This window comes from Canis aureus, chromosome 19, assembly GCF_053574225.1.
Source record: "Canis aureus isolate CA01 chromosome 19, VMU_Caureus_v.1.0, whole genome shotgun sequence".
Taxonomy (NCBI): domain Eukaryota; kingdom Metazoa; phylum Chordata; class Mammalia; order Carnivora; family Canidae; genus Canis; species Canis aureus.
The window spans coordinates 54,130,326-54,140,847 of NC_135629.1; the positions used below are offsets into that span (position 1 = coordinate 54,130,326).

Below are 10,522 nucleotides of genomic sequence, written 5' to 3' on the forward strand. Positions count from 1 at the left end.
ATATGCGTGTGTCAGTATCAATTACATTGTGCCCTTGAAATGTGCCAGATTATGGCCGAGTTGATTCACCTTCAGCATGGGGTATTAGTCATCTTCGGCGGCCAGAACAACATGCTGAGTGGCTTAAACGGCAGAGGTTTATTTCTCACAGTACTGGAGGCTGGGGAGGCAAAGATCAAGGTGCTGGTAGATTTGATTCCTGAGGAGAGCTCTCTTCCTGGCTTGCAGGCAGCCGCCTTCTCAATGCGTCTTCACATGAATCTCCCTGTGCTTCATTTTATAATCAAATATTTATAAGGCCACCAATGCCATAGTGGGGGCCCCACCCTTATAACCTAATCACCTGCAAAAGCCCCTGTCTCCAAATACCATCAAATTGGAGGGTTAGGGTTTCGACATATGAATTGTAAGGGAGTGCAAACATTCTTTCGATAACAATTTTTTTTTGATAACAATTTTTTAAGTGAGGATGTTTAAACACACAGAAAGTCCTCAGAAGTGATGGAGAAAAAATTCCAGGTAAACATTCTCAAAGTTTTGTGTGGACTCATGATTAGGAAAGAGGGACTTCTCCAGCATATATTTTTTAATTTTTTTTTTTTTTAATTTTTTTTATTTATTTATGATAGTTACAGAGAGAGAGAGAGGCAGAGACACAGGCAGAGGGAGAAGCAGGCTCCATGCACTGGGAGCCCGATGTGGGACTCGATCCCGGGTCTCCAGGATCGCGCCCTGGGCCAAAGGCAGGCGCCAAACCGCTGCGCCACCCAGGGATCCCTATTTTTTAATTTTTTAAAAAGATTTTATTTATTTGACAGAGAGAGAGAACAAGCAGGGGGAGTGGCAGGCAGAGGGAGAGGGAGAAGCAGACTCCGCGCTGAGCAGGGAGTGAATCTCAGGACCCTGGGATCATGACCTGAGCCGAAGGCAGAGGCTTAACTGACTGAGCCACCGGGTGCCCTAGCATCTCTTTTTTAGACTTTTTGGGTTTGGTGCAATGTAAATGTATTACACATTCAAAAAGGTCACTTACAAAAAAGGTCAAGATTAAAAAAAAAAAAAAAAAAGATCCAGTGATTTGGAACTAGAAAGAACTAGATTAAAATCTTGGCTCTTCCAAGATTTGTGACTTTGGCCAAGTATTTGAACATCTGAACCTCAGTCTTCCCAACAATCAAAAAGGGAAAGGAACACAGTCCTTTCCAGGACTGATTTGAGAATGACATTAGATGCACTGTGCACAGGCCTGATGCTATAAAAGTGAGTGCTAAATAAAGGCGCACTGTGATGGTTATTATTCCTTCTTAGTGAATTCAGAGTTGTTGGCTGTTAGGTTCACATGCACACAAGCTCCCGGGCTAGGAGGACTGCGAGTCAGGGTGCAGATGGAGAGCCCTTCTTATTCCTTTCTGGGGGCACACCCACAATCTGATTCATCCTTTTTCCCCTGAGCCTCTGAGCCTCCTGCTCCACAGCTGACCTTTCCTGGTGACCTAGATGTGACCAGAGGCCGACAGGAAAGGGCATGAGCAATGGGTGGAGGTGGTGAGGGCCATTCCCTGGGCAGAGGCCAGCAGCCTCCTTGGGGTGCCTGCATATATGGCCCAGTCCCTCTGGGCTTGTTTGGAATGGACTGGGCACATGACCCAGGCTATGGTGTGTTTTTCATTCTCTTTCTCCAACCTGGGCCATCCATTCTTTACCCTCTTCACCTGGTTGATCTTAGTATCTGTCAGCTTCTGGGCCTCTGCCCTAGGAAGCCTGGCCTGATGGGATTGGTCCCTTTTCTGGGTTCTCCTAGGTTCACCTGCTTCCCTCATGACTGACCATCCAGTATTAAAATTAAAGATAAAGGACGCCTGGGTGGCTCAGTGGTTGAGCATCTACCTTTGGCTCAGGTTGTGATCCCGGGGTCCTGGAATCAAGTCCCGCATTGGGCTCCCTGCAGCGAGCCTGCTTCTCTCTCTGCCTATGTCTCTGCCTCTTTCTGTGTTTCTCTCATGAATAAATAAATCTTTAAAAAATAAAAATAAAGGTAAAATGATCAGCCTTAGATCAAACTTCCAGTTATAAAATAAGTAAGTCTCAGGGATGTAAATACAGCATGGCAACTATAATTACCTGTAGCATGTATTTGAAAGCTGCTGAGAGGATAGATCTTAAAATTTCTCATCACAAAAACAAAAAAGTTTTGTAACTATGGAGAGGGACAGACGGTAATCAGACTTATAGTGGTGATCATTTCGCAACCTATACAAATATAGGATCATTATGTTGTATACCTGAAACTAATATGATGCTATATGTCAATTATCTCAATAAAAAAATTAATTTTTAAAAATTGCAATAAACAGTGCTAGGAAGCGACATGCAGACATCACGTGCTTCCTGGTATGCACAGAAAAAAATGTCTAATCTGGAGGACACATCAGACAAATGCAAGGTAAGGGACATTCTATAAATAACTGGTGTGTAGACTTCAGAAATGCCAATGCCATGAAGGTCAAGGAAGGACCAAGGAATCGGTCCAGATTGAGGGGTGCTAAAGAGACAAACAATATGCAGCATGTGATCCTGGATGGGATCCCAAGAGAAAGCACGGCTGTCAAGGACATAGTGGAATCTGGACTGTAGATTAGATACAGGCGATGTGTCAGGGTCACATTTCCTGGCGTTGGGAACCGGACTGCGGTGCCCAAGAGAGTGGCTTTGGTCTCAGCAGAAGGCAAAGGCGCGTATCGTGTCTGCAACGTACCCCCACGCTATTCAGAGAAAACTAATGTGTGTGTGTATGTTTGCTGAGTATATATCACCTTTCCTTTTCCCTCTCTCTGTGTATGTTATATCCCTATCTATACCTGTATTTTATATCTATGGACATATGTATTATATACATCTCTGTATATATATTATATGTATGCATATGTAGGTGTTTCTGTACATTAATGTGGCTCTTTTCATGTATATGTGGAATTTGTGTTTTATATATAACACATATATATGTGTGTATTATATATATAATATATATTAATATGTATATTAATATGTCCCTACACGTGTGTATTAAATATATATTTATGTATATATGTGTATTATATATAATCTGTGTATATTCTATATATGTAGTTCTCTACATATAAATATGTGTATTATATGTATGTCTATTTCCATAAATATTTGTTTGATATATGCATCTCTCAAAATATTTGTGTATATATATAAACATATATATACATACATAGCGTGTGTGTATTACACATCTATATCTATATTTACATGGAATTTATAGATAGAATGATAAACCTAGTTGAACAAGTTAACAATCTCTATGAAAAGTGTACAGGAAGGATGCCTGGGTGGCCCAGCGGTTGAACACCTGCCTTCAGCCCAGGGTGTGACCCCGGAGTCCTGGGATTGAGTCCCATATTGGGCTCCCTGCATGGAGCCTGCTTCTCTCTCTGCCTGTGTCTCTGCCTCTCTCTCTCTCTCTTTCATGAATAAATAAAATCTTTTTTTATAAAAGTATACAGGAGGTCTATGATCTCTTCTTGCAATATTTCTGTAAGTTGAATTTATTATTTTTTAAAGGTTTTATTTATTTGAGAGAGAGAGAGAGAGCGAGAGAGCACAAGCACGGGGAGCAGCAGAGGGAGAGAGAGCAGACCCCAGTGAGCAGGGAGCCCAATGTGGGGCTCAATCCCAGGACCCCAGTATCATGACCTGAGCCAGATACTTAATCAGCTGAACCACCTAGGTGTCCATAGAAGTTGAAATTATTTCAAAATTTAAAATTTTTTAAAAAGGGCAGCCCGGGTGGCTCAGCGGTTTAGCGCCGCCTTCAGCCCAGGGTGTGATCCTGGAGACCTGGGATGGAGTCCCACGTCGGGCTCCCTGTGCAGAGCCTGCCTCTCCCTCTGCCTGTGTCTCTCTCTGTGTCTTTCATGAATAGATAAATAAAATCTTAAAAATAATAATAATAAAATAAAATAAATTTTTTTAAAAAGGAAGATACTACAAGATCACGTGATCTGTCTCCTCGGGCAAGGTTTTCCGAAAAGAACCTAAAGTGTAAGCTCTTTTCAAGCTCCTACATAAACATTTGAGATTTAAAAATAAAGCATATCTTTTCGAAAATTTAGAAAGAAAAAATATCTGCAATATTAAAGTTAACACGTTTAATTAAATGTCTACAAAATGTGATGTGATATCAACTTAACTGCAACTCACCTCCACGTAGATCACCCATCCCAGGGCCCTGGTTTCCCCACCGATTTGTGAAGTCTTGAGGACAGGACTGTGTCAACCCACCCTGGGTTGTATCCCCACCAGATGGCACAGGGCCTGGCACATGATAGGTAATGAAGCAACATTTGCAGAACATAGGAGGTGAACCAGTGCTGGGTCTGGCCCCCAGGGCTCGAATCCCTGTGAGGGCAATGACATGATCTTGATTTGCACTGAGTCTCTGGTACAATGGAGAAGTCCCCTCCAGTGTTTGCAGGGCCGGGGCAAGAGTCTAAGTGGAAGTCCATACGCCATATATCTAAATATGTGAAGTTCTGCATGAAGCTAACTGTGATAGGGTGTTCACCAATGGCCCCCAATGCTTCATGCCTAGTGACACCCATACCCTTGTGTAGCTTTGGCTGTTGGGGCATCAGCAAATGAGATTCAAGCAAAGGCTTTAATCATCTTAGGTCTTGGATCTTATTCTCTTGCAAGGCTGCCATTGCCATGTAAGAAGCTCAGGCAATCCTGCTGGTAAGGCTGCACAGAGGAGAACTGAGGGGTGCTGTTAGCCCCACTAGCCACCAGCACTAAGCGCTCACCTTGGATCATCCATTCCCAGTGGAGCTCAGGTGACTCTTGAGTGACCCCAGAGAAACAAACTGCCCCACCAAGGCCCCTGAATATGGCTTTGAACCCCTAAGTGCTGAGAAAGTTTGTTATACAGCGATAATAGGCAATTAATGCATTAATCAACCCCTGTCAAATAATAAAATATGTCCTATCCTAGTCATTAAATATATTATTAAATGTATCTTCAAAATGATATGAAAGGCCAGGTTCAAATTTATTATTTTTTTTTCGTCTTCTCAAGATTTCAGTTATTTTTTTTTATTGTGAAATACACATAATGGAAAATTGACCGTTTTAATCATTTTATTTATTTATTTATTTATTAAAATGTGTTATTTATTCATGAGAGACACAGGGGCGCAGACACATAGGCGGAGGGAAAAGCAGGCTCCCCATGGGGAGCCCGATGTGGGACTTTTTTTTTTAAAAGATTTTATTTATTTATTCATGAGAGACACACAGAGAGAGAGAGAGAAAGGGAGGCAGAGACACAGGCAGAGGGAGAAGCAGGCTCCATGCAGGGAGCCTGACGCGGAACTCGATCCCAGGACTCCAGGATCAGGCCCTGGGCTGAAGGGAGCGCCAAACCCCTGAGCCACCTGGGCTGCCCCCGATGTGGGACTTGATCCCAGGACCCGGGATCATGCCCTGAGCCAAATGCAGACATTCAACCACTGAGCCACCAAGGTGCCCCCATTTTACTTATTTATTTTTATTTTTAAAAATTTTTAAATTTTTTATTATTTCTTATTTTTCAAAAGCTTTTATTTATTTTTTTTAAAGTATTTTATTTTATTTTATTTTATTTTATAGGCACACAGTGAGAGAGAGAGAGGCAGAGACACAGGCAGAGGGAGAAGCAGGCTCCATGCACCGGGAGCCCGACGTGGGATTCGATCCCGGGTCTCCAGGATCACACCCTGGGCCAAAGGCAGGCGCCAAACCGCTGCGCCACCCAGGGATCCCTAAAAGCTTTTATTTATTTCAGAGAGAGAGAGAGTACAAGAGAGAGAGCATGAGCACGGGGAGGGGCAGAGGGAGAGGGAGAAGCAGATTCCCCACTAAGCGGGGAGCCTGATGTGGGGCTCAATCCTAGAACCCTGGTATCATGATCCAAGCTGAAAGCAGATGCTTAACCAACTGAGCTATCCAGGCACCCCCATTTTAATTTTAAAATTTTTAAAAATTATTTATTTATTTATTCATGAAAGACACAGAGAGAGAGAGAGAGAGAGAGAGAGAGGCAGAGAGTTAGAGACACAGGCAGAAGGAGAAGCAAGCGCCCCCATTTTAAGTTATACAAGTTATATACATTCATGGTGTATTACCATCATCATTACACAGTTCCAGAACTTCTTCATCACACTAAATGAAAACTTTGTACCCCTGGTCTAGAAGCTTCAGTAAGCACATTCCTGCTCCCACAACTCCTCCCCTGGTGGGGGAAGTTCACCCTGACAGCGCAGTGCCATCACAGAAGCCCTCTCGCCCAGGTCTGAGGCTGGTACTAGCAATGGAAAATCACCAGCCCAAAGGCAGTGACCAAAGCCCTCAGGGATGTGCAAAAGACAGAGCATGGACGGGACTGCGTCACAGGGCAATGATGGGGTGGGAAGGCTTGCTCTGGCCAAAGAGGTGACTTCCCATCAGTTCTGGCACATTGCAAATGAACAGGACTGCAGATCACCCTTGCTTCTCCTTCTAATTTTGCAAGGGAAACCAAAAATCTAGATTTTTGTTAGAAAGCTACTGATATTCAAAATCCTGGGCAGATCAAAACAAGCATATCTTCAGGGAGTTTGGCCAATGGGGCTCAGTGTAGGATCATGCAAGGTCTGTGCCTAAAACATGGGCAACAGGTGGGCCCTAGAGGAGAAATGGCAGAGGGGGGTTGGCTTCTGCAAATGTGGACAGGTGACAGGATTGTAACTCAAGGGAGAGGCATTAACTGTACCCACTGTCAGCCCCTGGCAGAGCTCAAAACAGAATACAGTTGCAGCAGGTTTAAGCCCAATAGTAGCTCCCAGTCTTCCTGGGAGACTAGCCCCTTCACAGTTCCTTTCTTGGGTCATGTGACCACTTTGTGCCCCATTTTCCTCTGCTTCTTTAATTTTTTTTATTCTGTTTTAATTTTTTTTAAGTAGCCTCCACACCCAATGTGGGGTTTGAACTCACAACCCTGAGATCAAGAGTCATATGCTCTACCATCTGGGCCAGCCAGGCACCCCTCCTCTTCTTTAAAATGGCGATTAAGGGACACCTGGGTGGCTCAGCAGCTGAGCCTCTGCTTTTGGCTCCAGAAGTGATCCCAGGATCCGAGATCAAGTTCCACTTAGGGCTCCTGTGGAAAGCCTGCTTCTCCCTCTGCCTGTGTCTCTGCCTCTTTCTCTCTCTGTCTCTCACGAATAAATAAATAAATATTTTTTTGTAATAAAATAAAATGGAGATTAAGGGGCACCTGGGTGGTTAACTCGGTCAAGTGTCTACCATCAGCTTAGGTCATGATCCCGGAATCCTGGGATCAAGCCCTGTGTCAGGCTCTTTGCTCAGTGAGGAGTCTGCTTCTCCCTCTCTTTCTGCTGCTCCCCCTGCTTGTACTCTCTCTCTCTCTCTCTCTCTCTCTCTCTCGGTCAAATTAAGTTAATTAAAATCTTTAGAACAGGGCAGCCCCGGTGGCTCAGCGTTTAGCGCCGCCTTCAGCCCAGGGCGTGATCCTGGAGACCTGGGATTGAGTCCCACGTCGGGCTCCTGCATGGAGCCTGCTTCTCCCTCTGCCTGTGTCTCTGCCTCTCTCTCTCTCTCTCTCTCTCTGTCTCTAATAAATAAAAAATCTTAAAAATAAATAAATAAAATCTTTAGGACAATAAAATAAAATGGAGATTAAAACAGTACCATGCCAACCTCATGGGGCAAGCTAAGTGAATGAATGTACGTAAAATATTTCAAATAGTACCAGGCACAGAGCTGGCACTAATTAATCCTTGGCCATTGTATTGGTTATCTATTGTGTTAGCTGTATGTTGGTTCCAGTGTGGGGGGAATCTCATGAGGTTGCTCACCCATGTCAGCCGAGGCTGCATCATTTGGAAGCTTGACTGGGGCTGTAGGATCTGCTTCCAAAATTCTCCCTTGGGAGTGCCTGGGTGGCTGTTGGTTAAGCATTGACTCTTGATTTTGGCTCAAGTCATGATTTCAGGGTCGTGAGATCGAGCCCCACGTTTGGCTCTGCATTCAACCCGAGGGGTGGGGGGAGGTGGTCTCCTTCATTCCCCCTCTTTCTCCCTCTGCCCCTCCCCCCTTCTCTAAAACTAAATAAATAGCTCCCTTGCAGGGTGGACAAGCTGATGTTGGTTGTTGTTGGGGGAGGAGTCCAGTTCTTCATCTGGCCGTGTAGATCTCTCAGATCTCTCGAAAGGGTTGCTTGAGTGTCCTCAGGGCCCGGAGGCCAGCTTCTCCCAGAACAATTGATCTAATCAAGGGCAAAACAGAAGCCACTTTTTTTTTTTTTTTTTTTTTAATGATTTAACCTAGGAAGTTGCACACACCAACGTTTCGATAATATCCTCTTGGTCAAGCCAGAGGGATGAACTACTATAGGGCATGGATTTCAGGAGGCAAGGACCACCGGGCTACTATGAACAAAGGTGGCATATCACGGCTGCCAAGAACACAGTTGTGAGTCAGCTAGCCTGATTTCAAATCCTAGCTCTGTTCAGATAATCGTGAGAGCTTGAACAAGTACTTAATCTCTCTTTCACCATGTCCTCATCTATAAAATAGAATAATAATAGCTCCTAACTCATTTGGAGTTGCTATGAGGATTAAGTGGATACATAATCACTTTAGGACAATACTGGCATAGGTTATGGACACAGTAGGTGTTTGCTGCTATTTTTATCCATAAGCAGCCCCTCCTCCAACAGATCAGCTCTTCCTGTCCCATCCACCAGAAGACCCAATGATTGGAGATTACTAAAGACCGACTGAGGGATCCCTAGTAACCTAGGTTCTAGAGACACAGATGGAAAGACACTCCTCGGGGCACCTGGGTAGCTCAGTGGTTGTGTGTCTCTCATGTATAAATAAATAAAATCTTAAAAAAGAAAAAAAAAGGAAAGACACTCCATGAGACCATGTACTGTGCCAGATTGAAATCTCCCAAAAGTAGGGAGCATCAACTGTCCATAGACAGGCCAAAAAAAATCCATTTCACTGCTTCCCTGGTTTGGTGAGAGATTCCAGGCCACATGTCACCTTCCTAATGCTATTTGCTTTGACCAGAGTAGCCAACATGGGGATAGGAGCGTCTTACCCACCGCTACGGTCCCAGCACAGTAGCTGTCACACAGTAGGTACTCAAGAAACAATTGATTGGCGGGACTGTGTTATCGCTGGGTCGGAGGGTATGTTCCACAGGGCAGTTTTTAGGATGCAGTTCAGAGCCAGCTCCTGGCCACTGGACAAATTCTTTTTTTTTTTTTTAAAGATTTAATTTATTTGTTTATGAAAGACAGAGAGAGGCAGAGACATAGGCAGAAGGAAAAGCAGGCTCCCTGTCTATGGGGAACCTGATGTGGGGCTCGATCCCAGGACCTTGGGATCATACCCTGACCTAAAGGCAGACACTCAACGGCTGAGCCACCCAGGTATCCCTGGACAAATTCTTTTGTAGCATGTACACCGCAGGTGCCTCTAAGAGCTTTTGGCATGTTTTATACCCTCCAAAACATGACACAGAGGAAGCCGTCCCTGCAAAGTGTATCAAGAAAAGTCCATCATCAGCTTGAGAAACTGACTGCTGACTTCTCTCAGTGCAAGAAGCCAGGAAAGAAGAAGACAGCACACTCTGATAATTATAACACCCTCTCGGAGAGAAGCCAGGGCCAGGGGGTGGACAGGCGAGCTGCCAGGGCAGATGGTGGCTGTCTGGATCTACTCCTTGTAGTTTTTCCTTCCTGTCCTTCCCATCTGCCTGTCACTGCTGCCGGGATCAGCCATCCTGGCATCTGGCCCGGGTGGCCGAGGGTAGGAGTGGTGACCTGCACGTCAGCCCCGGGGCATGCAGTTTCAGATTCCAGAGGCTGAGCTGGCTCAGAGCCCTGCTGAGTCAACTATGTTTTTCTGGCCCATGCTCCAAGCCAAGCTGCCCAGGGTTCTTCCTGGCACGCAGGATTTTCTTTGCCTCAATTTCCTGACAGAGAGTATTGGGGAGCTGGTGGAGCAGGAGGGGGAGAACTTTAGTCAAAGTTTGTTGAATGAGGGGGTGCCTGGGTGGCTCGCTGGGTTAAGGGACTGGCTCTTGGTTTCTGCTGGGGTCATGATGTCATGGGTTGTGGGATGGAGGCCTGTGTTGTGCTTGGAAGACTCTCTCCCTCTGCCCCTCCTCCCACTCTGCGCAGGCGCGCTCTCTCTGTCTCAAAATAAATAAATCTTTAAAAAAAAAAAGTTCGAAGAATGCTTAGACTCTTGAAATGAACATGGTCCAGCCCCACAGCCTCACTTAGTTCCTTCTTTTGTCCCTACCCCAGACTCAGTGTTGGGCTCTCTCCACTGGGAATTACTAACGAGAACAGAGGACTGTTTGTTGAATGAATGAATGAATGAATGAATGAATGAATGAATGAATGGAGGAGACCTCCTCTTTCCATGTATCACCTCTTCC

At 44.9% G+C, this 10,522-nt stretch overlaps 1 protein-coding gene across 11 annotated transcripts in view; it reads left to right on the forward strand.

The window, feature by feature from the left end:
• HNRNPM (heterogeneous nuclear ribonucleoprotein M) overlaps positions 1 to 10,522 on the forward strand; it is a 276,948-nt gene that overhangs the window by 174,004 nt on the left and 92,422 nt on the right. The window lies entirely within an intron of this gene.